The sequence below is a fragment of the Dipodomys ordii genome, unplaced genomic scaffold, assembly GCF_000151885.1.
Source record: "Dipodomys ordii isolate 6190 unplaced genomic scaffold, Dord_2.0 Scaffold42, whole genome shotgun sequence".
NCBI lineage: Eukaryota > Metazoa > Chordata > Mammalia > Rodentia > Heteromyidae > Dipodomys > Dipodomys ordii.
In genome coordinates, this window is record NW_012267258.1 from 1,966,932 (window position 1) to 1,979,938 (window position 13,007).

A 13,007-nucleotide genomic window follows, 5' to 3' on the forward strand; every position below is an offset into this window, starting at 1 on the left:
TGGCTCAGTGGTAGAGCGCTTGCCTTGCATGCCTGAGGCCCTGGGTTCGATTCCTCAGCACCACATAAGCAAAAGGAAAAAAGCCGGAAGTGGTGCTGTGGCTCAAATGGTAGAGCGCTAGCCTTGAGCTGAAGAGCTGAGGGACAGCGCCCAGACCCAGAGTTCAGGCCCCACGACCGGACCCAAAAAAATAATAATAAATAAATAAAAACAAAAATAAATGTAACTTGTGGGCTGGGAAAGCAGCTCAGTGGTAGAGCGCTTGCCTTGCATGCTTGAGGCCCTGGTTTCAATTCCTCAGCACCACATAAGTAGAACAAAAAAGCCGGAAGTGGCACTGTGGCTCAAGTGATAGAGTGCTAGCCTTGAGCTGAAGAGCTGAGGGATAGCACCCAGGCCCAGAGTTCAGGTCCCATGACTGGACCTCCCCCAAATAAATAAATAAATAGACCCCCCAAAATAAATAAATAAATAAATAAGTAAATGTAACTTGTATTCTTAAAAACAAAAACAAAAAAACATGGGGACTGTATTATATTTCATATAGCTTTTATTTAAAATTCATTTTGTATCTTGAAAGTTTATGTTTGTCTGGTTTTTGATCCTCACCCCCCATGATACTAAAACTTGAAACCAGCATCTTGTCTTGCTCATGCTGAGCAAGTGTACTAGCTTTTTTCTTTTTCTTTTTTTTTTTTTAATTTTGAGACAATGTTTTGCCAAATTGCTCAGATTGTCTTGAATTTTCATCCTTCTACTTCAACCTCTTAGTACCTAGTATGATAGCATATAGCTAAGATTTAGGGAAAAGGGTAGTTACACCATGAAATTGTGGGTGTTATTTTTTCTTTAAATTCGTTGTTCCTTTTTACCTTCTAACATTGAAGTTGAAAAGAGTTGATGGTAGAAGAACTGTATAACTCTACAGTCAATTCCTTAAGAATTACATTCTCTCTTAATAATAAGTGTGAAAGTATGTTTGTAGACTATGTTCTTATTTTGAAGTCTGTGTGTTGAGACATCTGTATTGCTTGCTCAGGTAATCATGACAGGAGAGTGGGGGAGGAAAAAAGAAAGGGAAGAGCAAGTCAGGGCTTTATGAGGACATGCTTTTACCATTCGTAGCTTTGGGGACAGCTGATTGTGGTGATTCTTATTTGATTTTGTCTCCACCCCATCTCTAAGAGACAATTCCCTTGGTCAGGTGAGCCTGTAAATGAATTTATTAGAATTGATTTCCTGGTGCAGCTATTAACCTCAACTTAAGTAATACCTGGAGGAAGCAGATATCTTGGGCCAAGTTTCCTAGTGAGTCACTGCTCAAGTGCAAGAACCTTTGTCCTAGAGATCTTTATCTCCAGCCCCCCAACTTAACCAGTTAAATTGTCCCACCTTAAGCCACCTGGTCTAACTAAAGGACTCTGAACTGAGAGTTAACAACTCTACCTCTAACAAAAACTAGCTAGTTATTTATGGCCCAGTTTTATTCAGTTCTACTGAATAAAAAGGGACTTAGTTGCTTAATTTCTAAGCTTCTCTTATGAATATCTCTCATGTATCTCACACTGAAGTCATCCTCCTTCTTATCAAACTGCTTCCCTCTTCTTTGGTGCACGTCCTGGGCCTTGAACTCAAGCTCTGGGCAGTGCCTCTGCGCTCTTTTGCCCTAGGCTATCACTCTACTAGTTGAGCCATAGCTACACTTTCAACTTTTTTTGTGATTAATTGGAGATAAGAGTCTCAGTCTCCTAAGTAGTTAGGATTACAGGTTATAAGCCACTAGTGCCTGGCTGTTCCCCTTTGTATGTATTCCATTATTACTTGGTATACCACTCTACTAGTATCTGCAGCTAAATATCTTTTAAGATTTTTTTTTGGGGGGTCGGTCGTGGGGCTTGAACTCTAGGCTTGGGCGTCTTTTAAGAATTTTTGCTTAAGATTTTTTTTGGGGGATAGGGGGGCATTGGTCATGGGACTTGAACTCTGGGCTAGGGTGCTGTCCCTCAGTTCTTCAGCTCAAGGCAAGCCTCTACCACTGGAGCTACAGCACTACTTCCGGTTTTCTGGTGTTTATTGGAGATAAGAGTCTCACAGAGTTTCTTGCCCCGAGTGGCTTTGAACCATGATCCTCAAATCTGACTCTCCTGAGTAGCTAGGATTACAGGCATGAGCCACCAGTGCCCTGCTAGAATGAGTAGCAACTAGGTAAGTACAGTATACTTGAAATTCAGGGGATAAGGCCAGGAGCCAGTGGCTCATGCCTATAATCCTAGCTACTCAGGAGCCTGAGATCTAAGGATCACAATTCAAAGCCAGCCTGGGCAGGAAAGTCCCTGAGACTTTTATCCCCAATTAACCACTAAAAAACCGGAAGTGGCACTGTGGTTCAAGTAGTAGAGTGCTTGCCTTGAGCTGAAAAGCCAAGGGACAGTGCTCAGGTCTAGAGTTCAAGCCCCATGACTGACACATATACCCACAAAAAATCATTCCAATAAAACCCAAGGGGCTAGGAAGGTGGCTCAGTGGTAGAGTGCTTGCTTTGTATGAATGAGGCCCTGGGTTCAATTCCTCAGCACCACATAAGCAGAAAAAGCTGGAAGTGGTGCTGTGGCTTAAGTGGTAGAGCGCTAGCCTTGAGCTGAAGAGCTCAGGGACAGCACCCTGGGCCCAGAGTTCAGGCCCCACAATCAAAAAACAAAACAAAACAAAAAACAATGCGAATATATCATACTTTAAATATCCTTCAGATTACTATAATATACTCAGTGCTTTTCTATGCTAAAACCCCTAGAAAAACAGGTATTGCCCTCATTTTCAGTTAATGAAACTGAAGGTGAAAAAATTGTATGATTTTTCTTGAAAAAAATCATTTAATTAATTATATTAAGTTAGCATTGCTAGAGATTGAACCTAAATCCTTACTCATACTAGGAATTCTACTAAATTATGTAACTTGTTCAAGGTAACAGAGTTAAAATTTCACTGAAGTCTGCCCATCTCTAGGCCCTTGATCTCTCTTATTATGCCATGTAATATCCCCAGTTTTCTACCCTAAGTCAAGTGACAAGTGCTGAGGACTATGAGGAGAGAGAACAGCCAAAAGATAGTTAGATGTAGGTAGAAGCTAATTTGGACTTGACTACTGAGATGCTGATTGTACTCCCTTGGGATGTAATTCAGAAGATAGGAAGGTTTCCATCCAAATGTGACTTTGGAACAGATTTAAGTTCGGGGAAAGGCCAATTTGTGTTTGCACAGTGGGATCAGTCATAAAATGATGGACCTGGAAGAGACCTTAGAGATCATCTGTTCTAACCTTCTCTTTTTACAGGAAACTGCAGTCCAAAGATATTGACTCATTTGACCAAGATTATACTGAACTGGTAGAGGAGATTGGCCTGTTAGTCTAGCTTTTCTACTCTCTCATTTACCTCACTACTGTCAGTCCTTGGATGCTGAGGAATCCTCTCCTTTGTCTAAAATTCTGACTATCTTTATTGTATAGGTGTTTCGATATCTGTGGTCAAAATGGAATCAACTCCATTTAATAGACGGCAGTGGACTTCACTATCATTGAGGGTAACGGCCAGAGAACTATCTCTTGTCAACAAGAACAAATCATCGGCGATTGCTGAAATATTCTCCAAGTAAGTGCTAATCTTGTACCAAAAGGGCCATGTGCCTTAAGCACATATAACCATTTGTCAGAAAAACCAGTGAAGAAAGCACATGTAAAAATGGTTTTATTGGCAATCACCTTGATTTTGTATACACTGCAGAGTACTAAGAAGGATGATAGCAGAAGACATATTTATTGTCTTGGATTGTTGTCTAATTAGGGTAAAGAAAAATGCCTGTAATTATAAAGCAAATTATAATTCATTATATTATTATGATTAACTACACTAATTACATTATAATTTATAATTATAAAAGCAAACTCATTAAATCCAAAGTGAACAGGAATGAAGATTGGATGCAGAATAATAGTGAAAGCATGACCATCATTCATAGGAGCTAATCTGTTTAAGAGGAGTGTAACACTTAAAATTCAGTTTTTCAGCACATTTCAAGTGCCCAATAGTAAACAAAACTTAGTAAATAGAGTTTATTAGAACATAGCCATGCCTGTGTATGGATTGTCTGCAGTTGCTTTCACACTGTAACAGCAGAATTACTGATTGCAACAGAGACTATCACCCCCAAAATCTAAATTATTTTCTACCTGGCCTTTTGTGGAATGTGTGTTTAATTTTTTATTGTTGTTGTAAAGGTGATGTACAGAAGGGTTACAGTTACATAAGTCATGTAAAGAGTACATTTCTTAAGCCAGGTGCTGGTGGCTCATACCTGTAATTCTAGCTATTCAGGAGGCTGAGGTCTGAGGATTGTGGTTCAAAGCCAACCTGGAAAGAAAAGTCCCTGTGAAACTCTGCTCTCTAATTGTCCACTCAAAAACTGGAAGAAGAACTGGGCTCAAAGTGGTAGAACACTAGCCTTGAGCAAAAGAGTTCAGGGACAGCACCCAGGCCCTGAGTTCAAGCCCCACAACTGACCAAAACAACAAAAACAAAAAAGTACATATCTTTTTAGACAATGTCACCCCTTCCCTTGCTCTCTCCCAGTTCCCCCCGCCCCCGCCATCATCACTCATAAGTTGTATAGTTCATTTTCAGCACAGTGAGTACCATTGCTGCGTTTGTTCACCATTTGTTCGTCCATTTCTTTGCCTCCCCTTACATTCCCAAAGGCATACAAATGAACAAACAGAACAAAAAGAAAACAAAAATGTCAACAAAGAAAAAAACTCTTGTTTCCATTTCTTGGAGTTAATTTTGATAAATATTATTTTGTATGATCAGATATACATAGACATTGTGCCTTTCTGTTTCTCTCCTAAGAGTATTCTCCTTTGGTCTCACTATGCATGAATGCCTAGAGATATGTATATTTATTATGCTTTGTGTATTTTAGAGTTAGCTTTTGTATATGAGAGAAAACATGTGCCATTTGTCTCTCTGAGCTTGCCTTAACTCACTTAACATGATTTGTTCTGGCTCCATCCATTTCCCTGCAGATGACGTAATATTTTTCTTTCTAGTGGCTGAGTAAAACTCCATTGTGTATAGGTACCACATCTTTTGGATCCACTCATCTATTGTAGGGCTTCTGGGCTGTTTCCACAGCTTGGCTACTGTGAATAGTGCAGCAATTAACATGGATGTGCAAGTGTCTTTATGATATCCTGGCTTGTGATATCCTGGGTCGATGCCTAGGAGTTCTACCTGGCCTTTTAAGAAAGTTTGCCAACACTCCTCTGGACCATGAGTTCTTTGATATGGGGATCACTTCCTGTTCATTCTATATACCAGTGAGTAGTACAGTAACTAGAGCATTCAACAAATATTCAGCTAATGGTCTATGTAAATAATATACCACAGATGGTGAATAGAGATGCCATGGTAGGAAGGAACCTAAGACAGGCGGTAAGATTACTTCACTAGTAGAATTTGTTAATTAATAGGAAGCTATAGCACATTTATGAGAAGAACGATGATAAAAATTTGAAGAAAGCATTCTCGGACCTAAATGTAGGATACAGTTAAGTATCAATAGGAAGTCTCTGTAATTTACAATGCCACCTTTTCCTCAACAGCAACAAAAAAATCCCTCAGGCACCTACTCTGAGGAAAACACTGCCCTTTCTTAGTCATCATCTGAGGTGGAGGGAAGGTGGGAACGAGACTGCAGCATTATATATTGCTGTAATTTTATGTCAAATTTTATGTATTTTTCTGAAACAAGAAAAGAACATAAAGATATTTCTAAAAAGAAGAGTGGAAAGCTAAGGGTTAATGAAGATTTATTTATTTATTTTTGTTGTTGTTGTTGTTTTTTGGGGGAGTCCGGTTGTGGGGCCTGAACTCTGGGCCTGGGCGCTGTCCCCCAGCTCTTCAGCTCAAGGCTAGCACTCTACCACTTGAGCCACAGCACCACTTCCAGCTTTCTTCTTTTTTGCTTATGTGGTGCTGAGGAATCGAACCCAGGGCCTCAGGCATGCAAGGCAAATGCTCTACAACTGAGCCACCTTCCCAGCCCTGTTAATGAAGATTTAATACCTGTCTTCAAGGAATTTAACAGTATAGTTTAGATTCCCCAACTTTCCTGATTTTGTTAATAATTTTCTGTTCCAGTTAGCTACTTGCTGGGTTCCAAATAAATAAAATAAATTATAGATGGATAGATAAATACATAAGATCTTGCTGGGTATAGTAGCACAAACCTGTAATCCCAGTACTCAGAAAGATTTCTAGTTTGAGGTCTGCCTGAACTACATAGTAAGACTTTGTCCAGCTCAATAGTAGAATATTTGTCTAGCATATACAAGGTCTTGGATTTTATCCCCAGCAACTCAAAATATAAAAATAAAAATTCCAAAACTTAGAAGCATAAAATAATGTCCACATGTACTTTGCTTGAAATTTTTCAGCTTGGGCAGGGCTTTTGTTTCTGCTATACTTAGCATGAGTGGCTCAAAGGCTGGGGGCCATTGTCATCTAAAAGCTTGCTCACTCACAAATCAGACAGTTGATGCTGGCTGTCATCTGGGATCTCCACAGAGGCCACAGTTGGAACACCTACACATGGATATGCCATGTGACTATTTGGCTTGGTGGCTGGGATCCAAAGGCAAGCATCCAGAGAAGAGGGAGGGAACAAAGGAGAAAGGGAACTAGAACTTGTATTGCCTGTTAATGACCTTATCCTGAGAAGTCATACACAATCTCTTTTGCTACATTCTTTTCTTAGTAGTGAGTCATTCAGGCTAGCTCATATTTCAGTGGGGGATGTGAGTGGGGGAATTGACTCCACCTTCTGATAGGAGAAATGTCAAAAGATATTTTGATTACTCCCCCCCCTCCTTTGGAGGGATCAAATCCAACTCCTTGGGTGTTTTCTATCACTGAGCTATACCTTGCTTGAACATGTTTTAAAACAATAGTACATGGGCTCTCTAAAGATTCTAATTCTGTATCTACAATGACACTGGAGAACTTGTTAAAAAAATTAATTATGATTTATTTAACACTTTAAAAAAAATGTGGTACCAAGGAATTTTACCCAGGGTCTCCTGCATGTTAGGCAAGCTCTCTACCATTAAGCCACATTCCCAGCCCTGAGAACTTGTACTTTTAACAAGTATTCTAGTGATTTTTACCTTCAGGGAAGTTTAGGAATCACTGTTAGTACAAGAAAAAAAACAAATAAAGCAATTTGAATAAGGAAGGGATTGTAGAAGCTGAACACAAAGGGAACAGGATAGTGAGCAATCTGGCCTGACAAAAACAAAAGGGAGAAGGGACTGGCTCAGCTACTAGGGCCAGATGGTGAGAGGCCTTAAATACTATGCTAAGGTTAGGATTTCGTTAGATAAACAGTGAATGCAGGTGAAGGATTTCATACAGGTGATGTGATCAGGCTTGTATTCTAGAAAGATGCTTCTGGCAACAGTGTGAAAGTATATTGGCAAGGTGAGAGATTGATAGCATGAAGACAATTTATGAGGCTCTAATGGGAACCCAAGCGAGACCTATTAGCAGGTAGGCAACAGAAATGGAAAAGAAAAGAAGGTATAGAATAGGAGTCACAGTTGAGATGTGATTAATGGAACGTGGAAATCCCCTGCTCTGCAGAGAAACTCCTCCACATTCCTACCCTTTTCAGTCTTCTTAGCCTTACCTTGTCTTTCCCTAACTTGGCTTTCTCTTGATATGCATTGTATGACTGAGTAGCTGCTACCTGCTGTTTCTCTACATGCTTTTCCTGCAACTCCAGTACAGAATCCCATCTGTTGTTTTACAGGATTATTTTATTTTTTTTTGTAGTCATGTTAGGGTTTGAATTCAGGGCCTCATACTTGCTAGGATGGTACTCTTACCACTGATCCATGCCTCTAGCTCTATTTTTTAAACTGTTTTTGTTTGTTTGTTTTGGTTTGGTTTTTTTGGGGTTGTGGGCTTGAACTCTGGGCCTGGGCTTTGTCCCTTAGCTCTTCAGCTCAAGGCAAGCGCTCTACCACTTGAGTCATAGCACCACTTCCACTTTTCTGGTGGTTTACTGGAGATGAGAGTCTCACGGACTTTCCTGCCCAGGTTGGATTTGAACCATGATTCTCAGATCTCAGCCTCCTGAGTAATTAGGATTACAAGCGTGAGCCACTGGCGCCCAGCCTTTTACTGGATATTTTTAAGACAGGGTCTCACTTTCTGCCTATATATGTGCCTAAGCTGAGATCTGTCTGCCTAATTTTAGGCTTTCAGTAACTGCTAGAATCACAAGTGTGTGCTATGTTCTGCAGACTTTTTCTGCCTTAGCTAGCCTGGTACCAAAATCCTCCCAATCTCAGCCTCCACATAGTTTGGAATGACAGACCCAGCTATGTGTTGAGAAGAGGTTTCAAAACTTTTCTGTGGGGCTGGGAAGGTGGCTCGGTGGTAGAGTGCTTGCCTTGCATGCATAAAGCCCTGGGTTTGATTCCTTAGCACCACATAAGCAGAAAAAGCTAGAAGTGGCGCTGTGGCTCAAGTGGTAGAGCACTAGCCTTGAACTGAAGAGCTGAGGGACAGCGCCCAGGCCCAGAGTTCAGGCCCCATGACAGACAAAAACAAACAAACAAAACTTTTCTGTTCCAAGTAGTCTTTAACTGAGTTTCTCCTGTTCTTAGCCTCTTGATTATGTAGAATTACAGCTGTGAGCCACCACTGAAAGGATCCATCACATCCATCCCAGGGGACCGCGCGGAGGCAGGCAGGCAAAGGAGAAAGATTATTACAAGGTTTATTAGAGGAGCCATATTTTCCCCAGAGAGGAAGCACATGGAACCCTCTACTATCTAGGTAGCAGCTGGGTCAGGGGGTAGGAAGTGAGGTGGATGGGTGGGTCTGAGCGGAGAGAGGGAGACAGGACCAAAGGTGGGCTTAATACGTACAACCATTACCCAGCCTATTCTATTCTATTTTTTTTTTTTGTCGGTCGTGGGGCTTGAACTCTGGGCCTGGGCGCTGTCCCTCAGCTCTTCAGCTCAAGGCGAGCGCTCTACCACTTGAGCTACAGCGCCACTTCCGGTTTTCTAGTGGTTTATTGGAGATAGGAGTCTCAAGGTCTTTCCTGCCCGGGCTGGCTTTGCGATCCTCAGATCTCAGCCTCCTGAGTAGCTAGGATTACAGGCGTGAGCCACCAGCGCCCGGCTATTCTATTCTATTTATTGTGTGTGTTAGTGTGTGTGTGTGTGTGTGTGTGTGTGTGTCTGTCTGTCTGTGTCCTGGGGCTTGAACTCAGAGCACTCAAGACTAGCGCTCTATTACTTAAGCCACAATTCTACTTCCAGCTTTTTAGTGGTTTATTGGAGAAATGCGTCTCACAGACTTTTCTGCCTAGGCTAGCTTTGAACCCCATCCCCAGATTTCAACCCCCTAAGTAGCAAGGATTATTTTTTAATTTTTGTAATAGGCCATTTTATTTTTGTAATAAGTTTTGTAGTTCTACCCCTGGGCTTTGAGGCTCACCTCTGCTACACTTTACAGCAGTGGTGGGCTAGGCTTTGGGTAAAGCTTTTTGCCTTCCCTAGGTTTACTAGCTTTTCTAGTGTTTCTCATTGGGGGTGCTATTGGCATTTGGGGTAAGGTAGACTTTCTTGTTCAAGATACTTGTTATCTTGCCTCCTTCAAATGCTAGTAGCACCCTAAACATTGTAACAATCAAAAAGGAAAAAAAGTAATGAGAGAAAAAGCCTGACAAACTTCCTGAGGCACCCTTATGGGGTGCCTTCAATGAAGCATTACTGGTCCACATTTATGACATGTCTGATTTTAGAATTGCTTATTATTTAAACCACTCTAATTAGAACTGTACTTACATTAGTTCACTCTCGTTTATTCCTACTAACTTTTTTTTCTGCTTCTGAGGCTTGAACTCAGGGCCTGGGTGCTGTCCTTGAGCCTCTTTATGCTCAAGGCTAGTACTCTACCACTTGAGCCATGGCACCACACCTGTTTTTTTCTGAACAGTTTATTGGAAATAAGAGTCTCAGGGACTGTCTTGCTGTGGTTGGTTTTAAACTGCTATTCTCAGATCTCAGCCTCCTGAGTAGCTAGGATTACAGGTGTGAGCCACCAGTGCCCAGCTTATTCCTGCTAACTTTGAGCTTTGACTTTTATCCACTTCTTTTTCTGCCCAGAATGGCCAGTCACTTCAATGAACTTTCATCTCTAGTTTGTTTTAGAGCATCTTCTATTCTACTGGTCATCCACTTCCTTCCTTCTTTCCTTCCTTCCTTCCTTCCTTCCTTTCTTCCTTCCTTCCTTCCTTCTTTCCTCCCTCCCTCCCTCCCTCTCTCTCTCTCTCTCTCTTTCTTCCTTTCTTTCTTTCTTCTTTCTTTTTTTGGTACTGGAGTTTATGCTCAGGGCATCATTCTTGCCAGGCACTCTACCACTTGAGTCATTCTTCTAGCCCATTTTACTTTAGTGACTTTCAAATAAGGTCTTATATTTTTGTCTAGAGGCTGGCCTTTGATGGATCCATCCTGTGTAGCTAGGATTACCTTATTTATTCCTCCTGTGTAGCTGGGATTACAGGCTGGACTGAAACCATGGTCTTCCTGATCTCTATCTCCCCTGTAGCTAGGATTATAGGTGTATGCCACCACATCTGGAAGGTATCCATTTCTAAAACCAAAACCTGAGTATAGCAACACAGGAACAGAGAACATGAAGGTATAGGATGGATACCTCCATCAAGACTTGCAAAGTTAATACATATTCAAGGTCTCAGGAGCAACAATCAGAGTAGTCAAATGGACTTGCCTTAACTGGGTAAGGATCTATAGCAAGTTGATTCAGATTGCTGAAGTCTGTTTTTCAGGGATGTATCTCTGAGGCCAGTTGTCCTTTCTGTCTCTGGGGCTGCTGTTTGCTCCTGGATGTTGAACTCAGGGTCTGGCTGCCAGATGGCTCCTTCTGCACAGTCAGCAGTGTGGAATCTCCCTGGCATACATTTCTTTCTGACTGGACATCTGCAAACTCTTACTACTTCCTCCGTACCTTTTTCACCCATTGTTATCTGTCACTGGCTAGCCCAACCACTTCTTATAAGATTTGAGTTTTCTTGTAGCATTGATGAGAGTTAGGGCATTAGAAATTGTTTTTCATCTTAGAGGCCTTCTTAATCCTGCCAAAAACACAAAGAACCTTTACAGTCATCTCATGGTTAACTATCTTTTCTCCAGGAAAATTATAAAAGCCAATGGTAGTTATGTAAAATTGTAAGTCCTGAACCCCCTAGTCTGAATCAGTGTATCAGGCTCTATGCTAGATTTTTTTCCCCCAAGTCCTGGGGCTTGAACGCTAGGCCTGGGCTCTGTCCCTGAGTTTCATTTGCTTAAGACTAACATTCTACCACTTGAGCCACAGTGCCATTTCTGGCTCTTTTTTTTTTTTGTTGTTGTTGTTAGTAGGGCTTGAAATCTGGGCCTGGGCACTGTCCCTGAGCTCTTCAGCTCAAGGTGAACTCTCTACCACTTGAGCTACAGTGTCACTTCTGGCTTTCTGGTGGTTCATTGGAGATAAGAGTCTCATGGACTTTTCCTGCCCAGGCTGACTTTGAACCATGATCCTCAGATCTCAGCCTCCTTTGTAACTAGAATTACAGGTATGAGCCACCAGCACTCAGCCTATGCTAGATCTTTAAAAAAAAATTATTTTTGGGGAGGAGGGGAATTGAGCCCAAGAGGGCCTTGTATATGCTAAATGTATGTTCTACCACTAAGTTACCTCTTCAACTGCTAGACTCTTAGCAGGATTATATAGTCTTTCTATTCCTAACAAAAAGTATAGGAAGGAGGAACATTATCCATGTTTTATAGTTGAAAAAACTGAAGTATGAAGAGAAACATGCCAGCTGGGCATTGGTAGCTCACTCCTGTAATCCCAACTACTCGGGAGGTTGAGAAATGAGGATCCCCATTGAAAGCCAGCCCAGGCAGAGAAGTCTGTAGGACTCTTATCTCCAATTAACTACCAGAAAACTGGAAGTGGTACAATGGCTCAAAATGGTAGAGCTCTAGCCTTGAGCAAAAGAGCTCAGGGGCAGAACCCAGGTCCTGAGTTCAAGCCTCATGACCACCACCACCACCACCAACAACAAAAAGAAACCTGTCCAAGTTAATATTAGGGTTTATCTCTGCTAGTATTTTTCTGCTGTTGTGTGCATGTGTGTACGTGTATCCATGTGTTTGTGTGTGTGTATGTGTGTGTGTGCGCGCGCCAGTCCTATAACTTAAACTTAGCAATGCTGTCCCTGAGCTTTTTTTGCTCAAGGTTAGCACTCTATTATTGAGCACAGCTCTACTTCTGGCTTTTTAGTGGTTAGCTGGAGATAAGTGTCAAATAAACTTTTCTGCTCAGGCTGGTTTTTGAACTATGATCCTTAGATCTCAGCCTCCTAAGAAGCTAGAATTACAGGCATGAGCCACCAGTACCCAGCTTCTGCTGATGTCTTTTATCTCAACTTGAACTAGTTAAAGGATGAATAGTGTTTTATTTAGTGGGTTGAGAGATGGTGGTGCCATTCCAGAGGAACAGAAGGTAAAGACAGAATGGAGCCTGATAGTAGCACAGTAAAGATCAGGGAGTTGCCTGGGATCCTCTTCCAGGTTTTACATTTCCAGGTTTCATGGAGACATATGGCTAATATTACTTAAGCCTTTCTCAGGGACATTGAAATTGAGAACCTTAGGTTCTCAATGAAGGTTACAGGACTCTTTTCCACAAAAATCTATACTGATTTCTATATCCATCACATAGTAAACTGCTTTCTCTTATTTTGAGATACCTTCTACTAGAGTTTAGAAGTAGTAAATCTGATCAGAAATATAGAAGTGGTATTTGGGGCTGGATATAGCTCTGTGATATAGCACATGCCTTGGTGCTCTTGGTGATGTTTGTATATTT